Source organism: Lygodium microphyllum, chromosome 1 (assembly GCF_053477565.2).
Source record: "Lygodium microphyllum isolate KBCC chromosome 1, Lygodium_microphyllum_v1.1.10, whole genome shotgun sequence".
NCBI classification, from domain to species: domain Eukaryota; kingdom Viridiplantae; phylum Streptophyta; class Polypodiopsida; order Schizaeales; family Lygodiaceae; genus Lygodium; species Lygodium microphyllum.
In genome coordinates this window covers 6,476,255-6,492,538 of record NC_141135.1, presented here as the reverse complement: position 1 = coordinate 6,492,538, position 16,284 = coordinate 6,476,255, and the positions used below count along the sequence as shown (strand labels likewise).

At 38.8% G+C, this 16,284-nt stretch overlaps 1 pseudogene; it reads right to left on the bottom strand.

The window, feature by feature from the left end:
- Positions 1-12,812: 12,812 nt before the first annotated feature.
- LOC148040813 (germin-like protein subfamily 2 member 3 pseudogene) lies at positions 12,813-13,427 on the bottom strand (annotated as a pseudogene).
- Between the last annotated feature and the right edge of the window lie 2,857 nt (positions 13,428-16,284).

Below are 16,284 nucleotides of genomic sequence, written 5' to 3'. Positions count from 1 at the left end.
TCCAGCTCCTTCAAGTACCACTTTGAACCACTGCACATCGAATAGGATCATGGAGAAGCCACAGTAATCTATTGTGACAATACTTTGCAAGTTCCCAAAATACTCCATCTCATCTATAACCGTGTTTGGATCCATTGCTCATCATCGGCTCTCTTGCTCGAACCTTGCCATGATACCACAATCTGTTGTGGAGCGCATTTTGTCAATACGCTCCACGTGGAAATATCATCCGCGCGACCACGCTCCACTATATATTTTATAATGTATATTGAAAAACTCAATTAGTTTTCGTATATAAAATATAGATACCACAAGTCCTAAACACATCATCAACTTTGGACTACATCCCCTTGAGAATTCCCACTCCTCGATTGAGACATCCGCCCCTTCGCGAGACGCTGCGGTCAAAGCTCCATGCAACCATCACGTTGACATAAACCACAGCATCTCCTCCATGCCCTCGGGATATCGAATTGGTCGATGGCATGTACTACGTCAAAATTCAAATCACGCTTTCTCTCTCTTTCCTAGCTTGTTGGTACCTAGCGAGCCACGTCTCCATAGAGGTATGGTGCAACATACAAAAGCGATTCACTTTCTCCTCCATTGTAGCATCCATTATTTTTTCTACCCGATTTCCAACCACCACATCTTCGATTAGTCTATTATCATTCTTTAGCGACCATAGCATATTGTTGTCTGAATCCACCGTTGCTAGCCATTGTGAAATATGCACTAGCGCCTCAGACACCAACCAACGTTCAACCACGCTACCTTTTGACATAGCTCATTGTCACACAAAGCCTTTCAGGGTTTCCATGAAGTGCTCCAAGAAGAACATTCATCGCGTATGGACAGGTCCAGCAATCTCCACTTCATCTACAAGATGCACAAGAAGGTGGATTTGTATCATCAGTATGCTAGTAGGCAGGTACTTCTCAAAGAGATAGACCGTCTCCACTGCTCCCCGCCTCGCGGATTCAATAGAGGACATCTTAATCTCCTTCTTTAAGATCCATTGCACTAAAGCCAAGAACCTGTAAATTGCCCCACATATTTTTGGAGTAACGCATCCTACGATTGCGATCGGTAGTAGAAACTGCCACAAATGAGAAAGCATTATGAACAACAACTACACTCCAAATAGCAAAATATGCACGCCACTTACAATCCATTCGTAGTACAAACCTGACATATCTTATGACAATCATGGGATTTTAGCCCTGATAATTGGTCGTCTTTAGAAAACGCAGACCTCAGAGAATATATCATACCTGTCGGAGTGTGGATAGACTTGACTATTTACTTCACCTTGGGAATCTTGCCAAGTTGCAATTGATCTTGCCAAGTTGGGAATCTTAACAAAACCTTAGGAATCTTGCCAAGTTGCAATTGATCCCGGATCGAATGCTGAACACATTCGGAAAGAATGATTCACTCCTTAGCAATTGGCAAAAAATAACGACCAATGAAAATGATTGTGCTTGTAACAGTTTTAAGAGCACTGTTTTGCTTTGTTTGCTCAAAGAATTAAAGGATGAAAAGATATCTAATGCTTTATGTTGAAGGTCTGAAGGGAGAGGCAGCCTCTGTTACCCTTGACTGCCTGCCTGACTCTAACCAAGGGGGTTGTTAACCCCACCGAGAAGGTGGACCGAACCCACCGCGAGAGGTCTCTCCCTTGAGTGCTACTTGGAGCAGGAGGACGCTTGGGTGCCAGGGGGGGCTTTGGCCATAAATCCCTCGACTTTCGAGCCCTACACAAGAGGCCAATGCGACTCAGGATTGTATCTCGAGGCCCGCATGCTAGTCTACGGGCAGAATCTTGGATTAGTAATCCCTGTGGATTGATGGATAGCCTTCGGGCAGATTATGGATAAGCCTAATGGGCAGGACTTTATAAATGTATTTCAAAGATAAATATGATAAGCTGTTGAAAAGGAACTTGTTTGACATTGTTTTTCTATGTCAAGTGTTATGATTACGTGAAGGAACCAATGCCTAACGGGCTAATTAAGGAAGCTGATTGATGCATGTCTAACTAAATGTGGTAGGTAATTAAATAACTAAAGCAACCTGAGGAAAGTGCGGTGGATGTGGCCATGGGTCCGTCCTACGGATGGGTGGTCCCGGTTGGCTGGGAACTTTTCTCAATCGGGATGGATAGTAAGAAAATCATTTCAAAGGACACGAACAGCAAGGGTGTTGACCTAGAGTCTAAGTTATAATAATCCCGATTTACGTTGTTTTAGGGGAACGGAATGGGACTATGACTTATGGCAGAGAGGTTGAGCCTTGCATATCTCTCATTTCCCATTCTCCTTGAACCAAGTGCAGCGTGAATCCGCTTCGGCCCTGGCGTTTCTGTGTAAAATAGTTCTCTTGGGGTTTGACGCTAGTTGTCATTAGGAAATGACCATTAGGGAAAACCATGATTCAGGTCGGTCCTAAGTGAGAACGGCCACAATACTTCGGCTATGTGGCAGACACGGAAAGATCTAGATCGCAAACCTTATGACATTCCATGGAAGTGCCGGGCGGAGCTTTCTAGACATCCTTTCCAATGGATTGCTAAGATGTTTCCTGAAGATAACACGTGGACATGTTACAGTGTAGGTTTACAGGTGGTGGATGTTGTGTGGATGAAGGTACAAATGTTGAAAAGTTTATTAAAGACCATTACTAAAAAAATTTAGCTCTATGCCTATAGGATCTAATTTGCCTATACACATGCTAATTTCTTACACTCTACGACCAATTTTCATGAACACTAGGATTGTTTTACACCTCAGTATAAGTCATGAGTCTATAATTAGGTGCGAAATGCACCATTTTAGATATCTTGTGTATGATTTATAGGGAGATTAAAGTGTGGAATAGGTAGAGGCAAAACCTCTCTTTCTCTACAACATTTTTTGGTCTAAAGAGATAGCTATAGGCTAGGCTTATATGAAAAATATGAAAGAGAGAAAAATGATAATATATACATGGGAGAAAAAGGGGGAAAGCAAGGAGAAAATAGGAACAAGCAATCATTGGATGGTTATAGGGTCATTCAGGAAGGATTTTCCTATTTCAAAATAAGCTAGAATAGGAATATATGCAAGACTTGTTTTCGAAAGTTCCTCTCTCTAATATATATATGAACTATGCTCTTGGCTGCCATGAAACAAGACATATAGTGGATGATTTTGATGCTTCTTTCTTCATTCCAATTAGGAAAGAAAGACTAATGGTTTAGGTTGAAAGATAAGTATTTTGGTGTTTGAGAATATGAAAGTTCATGTCTATATGGGTTGCCTGGGTTCCAAGTTGTTCTCACAAATATATGGAGCTATTTTTGTATTGCAGACACATTCTTTGTTATCTGACTCATGTATGATGAACTTGTTGCATATGCACTAAACATAATGAGGTCAATGTTGAGCCATACTCTTATATTTTGGAATATATGCTCATGTACATGTTATATATAGTTTGGACACAAGACTATATGCAATAATCATAAGCTATGATTATAATTTGAAATATTTTGGCTTCCTACTACTGTCATCACTTGCTTGTTTGTTTCTTATCAACTTCTTCTACAATAAAATTATCTCTCTATGTAAGAAGCTCTCCTTTGTTGAGACCCAATGTGTTTTGGCCATACATGCCAAGTCTCTTGACAATAAGCATCATATTTACTCTCAATATGCTTTTAACTCTAGACTATGTAGTGAATAAAAACGTTTTGGCCATGGAAAATTTTCATAGCATAAGAAAATGTGGTGCTATAAATGTTGGTACTAAGGTCAATATACATAGCCTTCAATTTTTGGGTATCCATGTGGCTATATGCATCCCCAATGTATTCACATGTAAATTGTGATATATATGAACATGGAAATTGACAAATATATTGATGAGCTTAGCGATAAAAATAATATTTTTCACATATTATATCACAACCTAACATTCATATTTTACTCATCCATTGTAGTAAAAAGAATACGAATAATTAAGGTGCCTATGGAGGAAATAATTAGCTAGATCTTTGATGGAAAAGTTGGGCTTATTTAGCATTTCAATCTCAATAGTAAATAGTCAACCCAATAACAAGTGACTTTACATGCCCTTCCAACATGATTAAAACGGTCCTCTTAAAAATCTAAAATAAGAACTTGCAAAAGGAACTGATGCATGATTGGAAAGCAACCAATTTTGCTAGTACATAGAAATGTCTAAGAAGCACTTAAGCTTGCATTTGTCTAACCATTGAATATGCATTTAAATATTGATAAGGATCCTTAAACAATACTTACACAACAGTATCTAGCATGTTTAAGTATGCATGTAAAGAGCCATTTATCAATTCATTTATTTGAGCATTCACACGAGCATTTAAGAAAAGATTAGGAACCTTATATAATATTTACATTAGAGTTTTTAGCTCATTTATGTATACATGAGTATTTTTTTATATAGTTATTTACACAACTATTCACAAAGACATTTGAACAAGCATTGAGATAGCCATTTATGTAAGCATTTAAGTACAGGTATATCTATTCATTTATGCAAGCATGGAAAATTTGGAATCAAGAATCCTAAATAGGAAGAAAAATTTAGATCCAAAAAGGAAAGAATCGCAAAAAAAACTCAATATGACAAAACATTTTATGCAAATTCTAGATTCATAAGACATTGGAAGTGCAGTGAACCTTGGATCTTGTGAGAAAAGGATTCTCTCCATAGTAGGAATGCAAAGAGCATATGAATATGATCTCTGATTCCTTGTTAACACCTAGGATCACATCTCTCTCTTTCTCTCTCTCTCCCCACTTGTTTACTTTATATTTTTCCTAAATGTTACAATCTTTATTTAATTTTTTTGAATGCCTAAATTCAATGTGGTGGTGTTTTAAATCAAGATGTGTGTAACATCATGTTTAAAAAGATGTGTAAAATTTCAATGTTACTCAAGTTTATCTACACATTAATAGGATCAATTTTTCTTTCTTGACATTAATAGGATCAATTTTTCAACACCGCCTATTTGTGTGAACACTTGCCTTCATTTGCATCTCTTGATCTTGTTGAACATCATACATGTGCTAGAAGGATGACTAATTATGCCTTAAAAATCTCTTTATGCTTGGTACTTCATGCACTTTCTAGTTTATCAACATCTAGCCCCAATTGTTCCATCCATTTGTGAGGCTAAGTACAATGCAGCCTTTACAACTGTGGAGTCCTGCTTTGAAGAAAAAGTGTGGTTAATTATATTACTCAGAAGAAGTTTTCAGATAAGTACAAGTACTCAACAATCAAACTAAAGGTATCTCTAAATTAGAAATCGCTTATATATACAAGCCTCTGAAGGTGTTGTTGGGAAGATGGAGGATAATAGCCATGGATGGGGAATGTAATGCCATTGAGGGCAACTCATTTGTAATGTAAAAAGTAGGCCATGGCTGCCTTGGGTGTGAATGAATTGCTCCTGAAGACATTGCTTTTGTTTTGTTTATTTTATAAGTTTCTTATTTTCTCTCTTTAATTTTGTTTGTATAGAGACGCATTGAGTGAGAGGGGGGAGGTTAGGAGAAAGAGAAATAGAAAGAAGAAGGGAGAGAGAGAAAGAAAGAAATGAGAGAAATAAAAAAGGGTAGAGAGGGCTTTCATTTTATATTTATATATATATATATATATATGTATATGTACATATGTATATGTATATATACATATGTATATATGTATATATGTATATATACATATGTATATATACATATACATATGTACATATATATATATATATATATATATATATATATATATATATATATAGAGAGAGAGAGAGAGAGAGAGAGAGAGAGAGAGAGAATGAGAGAATGAGAGGGAGAGGGAGAGGGGGGAGAAACAAAGATAGAGGGAACAAAGAAAGGGAAAGAGAAAGAGAAAGAGGGATGGAGGGAGAAATAGAGAGGGAGGAGAGATAGAAATATAGAGCGGAGGGAAAATGAAGGGAGAGAGGAAAGGGAGAAATAAAGAGGAAAATAGAAGAAAGGAAGAGAGAGGAAGGAAGTAGAAAATAAGGGTGAGGTAAAGGGAGGAAGGAGAGTGAAAAGAAGAGAGAGAGGGAGAAAAAGAGATATAGAGAGATAGAATGAGAGAGAAAAAGAGAGATGGAGGAAAAAATAAAAATAGAGAGAGAGAGGGGGAGAGAGAAGTAGGAAAACAATGAGAGAATGAGAGGGGGGAGAGAGAAGAAGGAAAACAATGAGAGAATGAGAGAGAAAAGATGAAGGGAGGCAAACAAAGAAAGAGAAAGAGAGAGAAAGAGGAGTGGCAAGAAAAATAGAGAGGGAGGAGAGATAAAAATGGAGAGGGAAAAAAATAAAGGAGAGAAATAGAGAGGTGGAGAAAGGGAGTAGAGAGAGAGGAGAGGTAAAAACAGAGAGGGGGAAGAGTAATAGGGAAAGGGAAAGAACGAGATAAAGAGAGGGAAGGAGACGTTGTCGTAGAGTTCGTGCAAGAGCTGCAAAACACGGGGTTCAAGGTACAGCAAGGAAAGAGGCTAACAAGAAGATCTCAATAACTCAATAAAAAAGGGGAGAGAGGGCTTTCATTTTATATATATATATATATACATATATATATATATATACATATATACATATATACATATACATATATACATATACATATATACATATACATATATATATACATATATCTATATATATATATATATATATATAGAGAGAGAGAGAGAGAGAGAGAGAGAGAGAGAGAGAATGAGAGGGAGAGGGAGAGGGGGAAGAAACAAAGATAGAGGGAACAAAGAAAGGGAAAGAGAAAGAGAAAGAGGGATGGAGAGAGAAATAGAGAGGGAGGAGAGATAGAAATATAGAGCGGAGGGAAAATGAAGGGAGAGAGGAAAGGGAGAAATAAAGAGGAAAATAGAAGGAAGGAAGAGAGAGGAAGGATGTAGAAAATAAGGGTGAGGTAAAGGGAGGAAGGAGAGTGAAAAGAAGAGAGAGAGGGAGAAAAATAGATATAGAGAGATAGAATGAAAGAGAAAAAGAGAGATGGAGGAAAAAATAAAAATAGAGAGAGAGAGAGAGGGAGAGAGAAGCAGGAAAACAATGAGAGAATGAGAGGGGGGAGAGAGAAGTAGGAAAACAATGAGAGAATGAGAGAGAAAAGATGAAGGGAGGCAAACAAAGAAAGAGAAAGAGAGAGAAAGAGGAGTGGCAAGAAAAATAGAGAGGGAGGAGAGATAAAAATGGAGAGGGAAAAAAATAAAGGAGATAAATAGAGAGGTGGAGAAAGGGAGTAGAGAAAGAGAGGAGAGGTAAAAATAGAGAGGGGGAAGAGTAATAGGGAAAGGAAAAGAACGAGATAAAGAGAGGGAAGGAGACGTTGTCGTAGAGTTCGTGCAAGAGCTGCAGAACACGGGGTTCAAGGTACAGCAAGGAAAGAGGCTAACAAGAAGATCTCAATAACTCAATATTTGATGCCAAAGATCACTATATTGCTTGTCAAGTACATTACAAAAGAAGAGTCAAAATAAATGGCAAAGCATGACAATCTGTCCACTGCTTTACAATAAGCGTATGAGCTTGGTTTTCAGGGCACCAAATAATTCAACTAGATTCAGGACTTAGTCTTAAAGAGCTTGTTCAAACTCCAGGTCCAATGAATAAAGCATCTGATAAGTGCATGCATAGGCTCCAGACATGTATACTGCTCAGGTCAGCAGCAGGTGAAACCTATTGCAGAGAGATGCAGTCCATAATGGCATATAGGGCACACTCTTGTATCCACTGCATCAAAACTTGTATCCATTTTCCTTATTTGTATGGTATTCACTATCCTGAAACGTCTAACACATTCCAAATCCACTCGATTCTTTAAGACTTTCAACACAATCCCATACTGAGCAAGGAGCTCTTGCCACACATTATCAACTGCATCATTCTTGTCTTGTAGACCATGGCATGCACTCCTTAGAGCTTGCTTCACAGCCCCTAATAGAAGCTTATAATGTGAAACAGAGCTTTTACTTCTCTGTTCTTTGTTCAGCTTTACTGCATTCTGCCCAAAGGGTAGCCAGTCGATAGACCCATTAGACCATCCTCACCATTCAAAATCAATGACTGTCTGGACCTCTGAGTAGCTGAGATCACAATGTTCCGAGGGCAGAGGTGCTATGCCTCCTTTGTCTCACTCGTTTTTCCTCCTCCACCTCTTCTGCTCATTCCTCCTTTTTCAGTGATGAGTCCTGGATTTTAGGGGTAGTTCCGTCGATCCAGTAGGGAGGGTAGTCGTGATGTGGATCGTGACTACTCCAGGCATTTAGACATAGTCTAAATAGAACCAACAGATATGGAGCTCATACCCGAGATAACTATGATGGAGTTGATTATGAATTTGAATATGATGATGATTACGTCGACAGACATCGTGTTTATAGCAATAGAAGAGATGGAAGCAGCAACGACGATTGTAAATCATGCCCGTGATTGTGCTTTGCAACCGTCATCAATTGTAGACTAGGATATGAGACAAGATCCAGGAGCATTCTGATAATCAGGACAGATATAGCTGGCATTCTGGAACGACAAGGTTTTATTCTATTGAGGGAGAGCCATGTGATGTGACATGAAATGCAACAGTCAAAATAGCAAGGGCCACAATTACACTAGCCGCACTGCTTATCACCAAAGGACGTCTTCCAGCTCCACCTCCAGCTCCTCACAGAAGGCACCAGTTTTTTTTAATATGAATCACTGCCTAATTTTGCTGGTTGAGATCGCCTTTTGTCATCCGCTATTGCTCGTCGACTCAGTAATTTCACCGGTCTTCTCATTCTTCTGCTGCTACGTCATCTTGTTGTCTCTTGTCCTTCAGTAATTCCACCAAATTGTTGTATTATCCTTCATCGACAGCTTCATCTTTGATGTCTTCAACGGAAATCCATCGTCCTCTTCATTGTCTGTCCTTCCTTCCCCTTTTGTATTTGATTTAAAAAAAAAAAGAATAAGAAAAGCTTGCTGCTTCGTTACTCGGTTCCCCTGTTCCCTGGCGGCCTGTTTTGGTCGCAGACATCAACAATGGCCACCATAGAAGTCCTTTGGAAGATGTACATCTCGAAGACAGTGAGCCAATGTCCAAGTCCTTCACTTCACCATATGCCAGGTTTTCTGCAGCTCTGATGGCCACCAGCTTTTCAATCCTTCTCCCCCCCCAGTGTGTCCACAGAGTCAGTCGCTTTTTTCTTTCACTGTACAATATTTTCCCTTTGAATTTTGAGCGCCCCCAATCTCAACATAGCATCGGTAAGGCTATTTTGAGGATGCAAAGCTTTTGATCTTTCCCTCCAACTTTTGAAACAGCTTACACTTGTTCTAGACACTTGTCTCTTATCTCCCCCAAGATTGTTTTGACAGAGAGAACATAACCAATCTCCCTCTGGTATGCAGGATAGACCAGCACATTCTATGTGTTATGCTCCTGGGAATCCATCACAAAGAACAAGATCTCCCCCATCACCACATTCTGCACAAATGTCATCATTATCATTGGGCTTATACCAGCAGCTCTATCATGTCTCTTCACTGAAAAGAGCTACTGCAACCTCATGTAGTGACTGCCCATCTGATAGAAATATACTCAAATACGGATTTTGTCAAGAACCCCAACCAGCATGAGCTTCAAATGATGAATAGCTAATCACTTCATTGCAGCATCCACAGCGAATTCCCAAGCCTTCCTTCGATTCCACGATATCCTACACTTTTCTTGGAATTCATCAATGAAATTGACAACATAATATTACTCTTTGGCATCAATTTTTCATATTTTTCTGACACACACACAACATGCATACAAACTGAAACACACACAAACACAAACACACAAGTGGAGTATGTACATTGGATGCGGGTACTGAAAAGGACGGAAAGATAATGCAGCAATCACACACAATGAAACACACGCGAAAAGATAACACAGATGCACAACAAAAATGGAGGTGTTAACGGCTCGGATGTGCAGCAACATGACAACGTTGCTTCACATTTCTTTGTTTTTTAAGTTTTTTATTTTTCCTATTACTTTTCTTTGTGGAGAGATGGATGGGAAAGAAATAAAGAGGGTGGGGGACACAAATAGAGAGATGGAGGGAAATATAAGAGTAGAGAGTGAGAAAGAAACGTAGAGACTAAAATGGGTGAAGAGAGACAATGAGGGAAACAAAAGCATATTGTTTACTGTAGTTGAGGTGAAATGGACAATGATAATGGTTGCGACATCCAAGATTATGAGGCATATCTCAATCAGCATGTCCCATGTCCTTGCACTTAGTGCAAGCTAATGACTCGATGAAAGCGTTGCATGTCTATAAGCCACATGTGACTCTTCACAATTGGAGATCATTGACCAAGAAATCTCGCCCTTTGAGCTAACAATAAGAAAAATGTGTACCAATGATGCTTTATATTTGTATTGTGATTGAGTATCACATATAACAATATTAGATGTATTCTCGAAATGTCTACAAAGAGGTAAGTGTGTGTGTGTGTGTGTGCTAGTGTTGAGGTTTAGTATCAAGCAAAATATTACATTTTAAATAAAAGATTCAAACATTTGGGGAGATAGATTTTAGAATGAGTTGAAATCTAAGATCATTTTAGTTATAACATGACAAAAAATGTATGATATCAAATAACAAAACTACCATTAAGGTTTTGGTCTTGAATTCAAATAATGCTTTCCATGAACATTGATTAGATATGCTTTAATGAGCCAATTTGTTGGTGGTACCAAGGAGCAAGCTATCATAGCTCTTGGATAGGATAGGGGTTTCTATAAGAAAGGGTCTCCTTGTGAAGATACCTTTGATGTTCATGTCTCCTTATGTATGCGTACATTGTTTCTACTTTAGGAAAGAAAAATCCCAAATCACAATCAATATAAATTTGATTCACACCGCCTTTAAAACAATGTATATACATTGTCTACATTAAAACATGTACAATAGTGGGTAAAAGGGCATCAAATATTTTCTCTTCTTTGTGTGTCAAAAATGTTATCTTATATGCTACTTAACTTGCAAGTAAAGATGCGTCCATTAATCAATTCTATGCTTCCATTTTCTTATAGCACACGCTTAGATTCAGTTTTGCCATAATTGGAGCCACCGCTCGGAAAACTAACAAAAGTTACACTTAAAAAGACGTTAAAGTTTTAAATATTAAAGGATTAATATTGAAGGCCTTAACAAACGGTTTTGCCCCAATTCACATGGCTATCCCATTTATGATATGTAAATCCTTATTCCCACGATTTTTAAGCTCAATTTTCAGAAAGGCCATCATCATTCTCTAACCTCATCCTCCCATCCCAATTTGATAACTTAAAGTTGTAGGGATAACACCTTGACCCAAGTAGCCACTACTATAGCTCTTGGCTGACTATGAAATCTCATATGACTTCATATTTCATGCTTGTGCTATCAAAACTCACAACCTTGTTAACCATGGGAGAAAACCTTGAACACTCTCTTGGAAAAGCACAAGAAAACTCACTAGAACTATAAGAAATCATTCAGGGCAAGAGGCACCAAATCATTTCTATTGCTGCTCATTATAGCTTGTCCATGTATTCCTCTCCTATCCATAGTTGTACTCATCATTTAGATCCTATATGTCATTTTGGGCTTTATAGGTATTTATCTCTCACCATTTTGGTCTTATGAGTAATTTTGGGCTCTATTAGGTCATTTATCTCTCACCAACATCGGACTAGTTCTACTCATCATTCTAGTCCCATAGGTCGGTGTTATAGTGGAAATAGAAAGCAATCAAAGATACTCATCTTGTGTGATTGATGCTTAGTTAAAAGATGCATCCCTCCATGTCTAGTGTAAATACAACATAAGTGTCCTTTGAACTTTGCATACTAGTTCATGTCATGATTCCAACACAACCAAGGGGCATGTTCAACTGAATCTACTTCAATGTAAACATTAGGATGTGAGGGATTAAGTAATGGGTGAAAAACTACATATGAATAGTAAGAGTTATAATGATAGCTACATTATTATCATATTGTTGAGTGTTGTACTATAAACCCATTAGTGAGCAATGGCATGGCATCAATCGATAAACTATATGCATGTGCCTTCCCCTTGCCATGTTCCAACCACAGAGTGCTCACAAAAAGCATTTTAACTAAACAGTTGGAGGTATTTTTGAATCAAATTAGAGGCATTTACAAATTTCTAGATCAAAGATATTGTAAAGTTCCGAGTATGAAACCTTCTTGTTTAAATTTTAACGGTTTTCCTTGAATACGGTGCATAATAGTAGGATATCGAAGGGGAGACTTCCAATTTATTCAAGAAAAATAATTAGACACGGGTTCATGTTTTATTCATGCAAGCGGGTTAGAGCTCCGTGTGCACGATACGAGAGGGGGAGGCTAGGCCTAATACATTATTGCAATAAATATGAAGTCACTACACTAGAATATAGTCGATTATATATGGCTTCTGCCAGTTGTTTACATGCCCTGGAAGGTGGCCGAAGATAAATTTCAGTATGGGTCCCGCTTTTTTGGGGACGTGCCGGTAACTCCCGGTTGCTTGCCGGTCTCTCAACGTTTTTGTTCTTGAAAAATCAGATTGAAACGAGATGCGTAATCTTCATGAATGTGACTCGCGGGCGCGTGGTTAAAGCTCCATAGTGTGGGATCGGGGGTACAGTGTTCGATACTCAGAATGGAATGGTTCTCCGGGCAAGACCAATGCCCCTTTTAGGGGGCTTTTAATTTGTGGGCCCCACAGTCACCCAACGACCGGGTAAACCCCTGAAAGAACGTGGGGCCCTTGCTGATATATATCCACAGCCGAGCTGGAAGTGCAGGAGCCCGCGTGGGAAGATCATGACGTCTCCCGGGCCGAGGACCTTGGCGAAGAGCTTGTTTGAGGTGTCCACGAAGGCGCAATAGAGGTTGCCAGACAGCACAAAGATGATCTCGCTGGCCTTGGGGTGCGTATGGGGCACGATCACCCCGCTGGGCTCGAAGTCCAGGAGCGCCACCGGCAGCCCTAGCGTGTTCAGGCCTGGAAACTGCTCCGCGAGGCCAAAAGTGGGCACTGCCAGCACCGGGCTCTCGCTCACGTTGGCTGCAGCTTGGGCTATACCGTGGAACACGAAGTCCTCCTCCGTCACCTTCTCTGCCTCCTTGCAGGGATACCCGTTCACTCTCAGAGGCTGCGACAAATCCGTCACGCAGTAGTCCTGAAGCGGATCCGGGTCGGACGCCCGCACTACTACGCCCATGTAGTCATTGATGCAGGCGTACAGTACCATCACAGCTATCAGCACCAGGTGGCTGCTCAATCTGCTGCTGCAGATCTGTAGCCTTCTCGATCTCATCCCGGCATCGCGCTGGCTAGCTGATGTCGTGATCATCATCCTCATCGAAATCATGTGGCGCTTTGGATTCTAGTACTTTCACCATTGATTTCTTCTACCATTGAGCCGTTTAGTGTAACTAGATTTAATCCACAAAGGCTCTTGTTAATGTTCATAAACCACAAAACCTATACTCTCGTTAAGTGTTTCATGTATTTGCTAGCTTGACTAGAAATACTACTTTGGTTGGTAGCTATGAATTCCAACTATAAATAGATGTAGTAATTGAGCTAGAGGTAAAATTGGTGCACAATTACGAAAGATTATTTCACCAAAAAGGAATTTCTCATAATCTATTCCCTAGCTTTGAGGAGTGAAAACAAGGAGTGATTAGAAATGTACTATATTAGTCAAAGATTCCCTTAATGAGAATAAAACTATCTCTTTTCCTTTGCAAAGGGCTAACATCGGCATCCAATTCAACATGTTTCAAGTGGGGAAAATTTGCTTCAAAGGTACAAATAGCCTCGACCACTTGATCAACCATCATCAAGCACTCCAAGAGATGATTGCTAATTGTGAGAGCTAGCCAGCCTCATCAAAGCATCCAAGTACCCTATTAATCTCACAACTTATAAAGATGTGATCACCTACAAGTATCTTCTCTCTCACAAAATGGTAATACACCTCAATGTGTTTTGTGCTACCATAGAACATAGGGTTCCTAGCCAATTGTATATTACTCATGTTGCCATAGTGAACGATAACAGGACAATCTACCTATATATCCAAGTCACCCAATATCTTTTGTGGCCATGCCACCTCACATGCTACCATAATAGAACCTCTATACTTAATCTCTTATACTCAATAAAGAAATCATTGGTTGCCTTTTCATACTCTAAATAACCATTGCATTACCAAGAGAAAACATGAATCCACTAGTAAATCTTGCATCAAATATGCTACCATTCCAATATGAGCCCAATCTACATTTGTGTACCCAAACACTTATATATCCTTTGCTACCTCATAAAAAATTCCACAATGCAAGTAGATGGACTTCACATACCTCAATATATGTCTAATTTTATCCAAATGAGCCTTTCTATGTACTGCATAAACTAACTCATGAGTCCAACAAGATAGCTTAAGTCTCGCCTTGTGATAGTCATACAAATCAAACTCCTTACTATCCTGCTAAACATAGTAGGGCCTTCTATCTCATCCCAAACATCAATACTCAACTTTACATTTTTCTCTAATGGCACTAAAAGAGGCTCAAACAGTGTCATATCATACTTGGATAACATATCCAAGCCATACTATCATTGGGGTAGCCATATACCATTAGTACATTTGATCACCTCAATGCCAAGAAAGTACATCAACTCACCTAAATCCTTCATCTCTCAAACATGCTTCAAAGGACCATTGGCAATCTCATTGTCATTGTGACTATCACTAGTAATAATTAAGTAATTTACATAGATGACTATGATGTCCATAATCACGTCATCCACATAGATGACTATGATTACTGGACATGTATCATCCATCCTCACATAAAGTAATTGATTTGCATCATAAACATAAAAGCTAATATTCACAACATACTCTCGGATTTTGTGAAACGATGCTCTAAATGCTTAGTTCAACCCATAGAGCACCTTCTTTAACCTACACACATATGTGGGATGCTCTTAAGTCCTCATAATTTGCTAGCTTCTCCATATACACCTCTTTTGGAAAATCATCATAAAAAAATGCATTATACATCTCTCCATATACACATTTTCTTGCAAATCACTATGAAAAAAAGTATTATTGAATTTCATCTATTGCAAACTCAAACCTTTGGCTATCACCAAAGCAACCACATGTTTGATAGTTGCCATCCTAGCAACTAGACTAAATGTTGCTTCATAGTCTATGCCATATGTCTATGCATAGCCTTTCACAACTAGCCTAGCCTTATACTTGCTATTAGAAACATTTGTATTATATTTGATTTTATAGACCTACTTATAACCAATACCCTTTTTTGCTTGGGCAATGGTACTAGATCCCAAGTCTTATTGGCCTCTAATGTAGCTATCTCCCCATCCATTACCACATCCTAATGAGTATGGCCAATAGTCTCCTCAAAATAAGTGGGCTCAACGTTCTCAATTACCTTTACCATATTAGCATAATGGTGAGTTTCATAACTCACAAAACTAAATCTTCTAACATGGTATCTCATCTTGCTAGACCTACATACCACTAGATCACTCAATGGAGCTTGACATTACCATGTGCTCTCTATACACCTTGCATTCTAACTAAAGGAATAACAAGCTCATCATCCAACTCTCTAATCCACTAGAGTCTCCATCAAGCCCATTGAATGACTAGTAGATGCATCATTACCATCAGACACTTTCTTTTTTCCTTTGTCATTATGTGCAACACTAGTAGATACTAGTGAGCTACTTTTATGTCCTACTAGATTAGCAGTATGGTAGATTTTTTTCTTGATTGATACTAATCTGCTACTTTTATATGATGCCACTTTGCTACTTGTAATATGCTACTAGTCCAATACCAATACGCTACTTGATTGTGGTAGATTGGGAGCTACCATTTGGTTAGTACCTTGATATCGATCTACCACTTCGAGTCTGCCAGCTCCACATTGCTGCCAATCTACCACATGTGAGAGCTAATGTTTTGTTATTAGCTTGATACGACTATGCTTCTTCCAAGCTACTATGAGTCTGCTATCCAAGATAGCTAATATTTTGTTTTTAAAGAGTATTATGTTGAAAAATATTCATCAACTTTAGTAATTATCTATATTTAATGCAGGTAAAATTATTTTCGACCTCCAAATAGA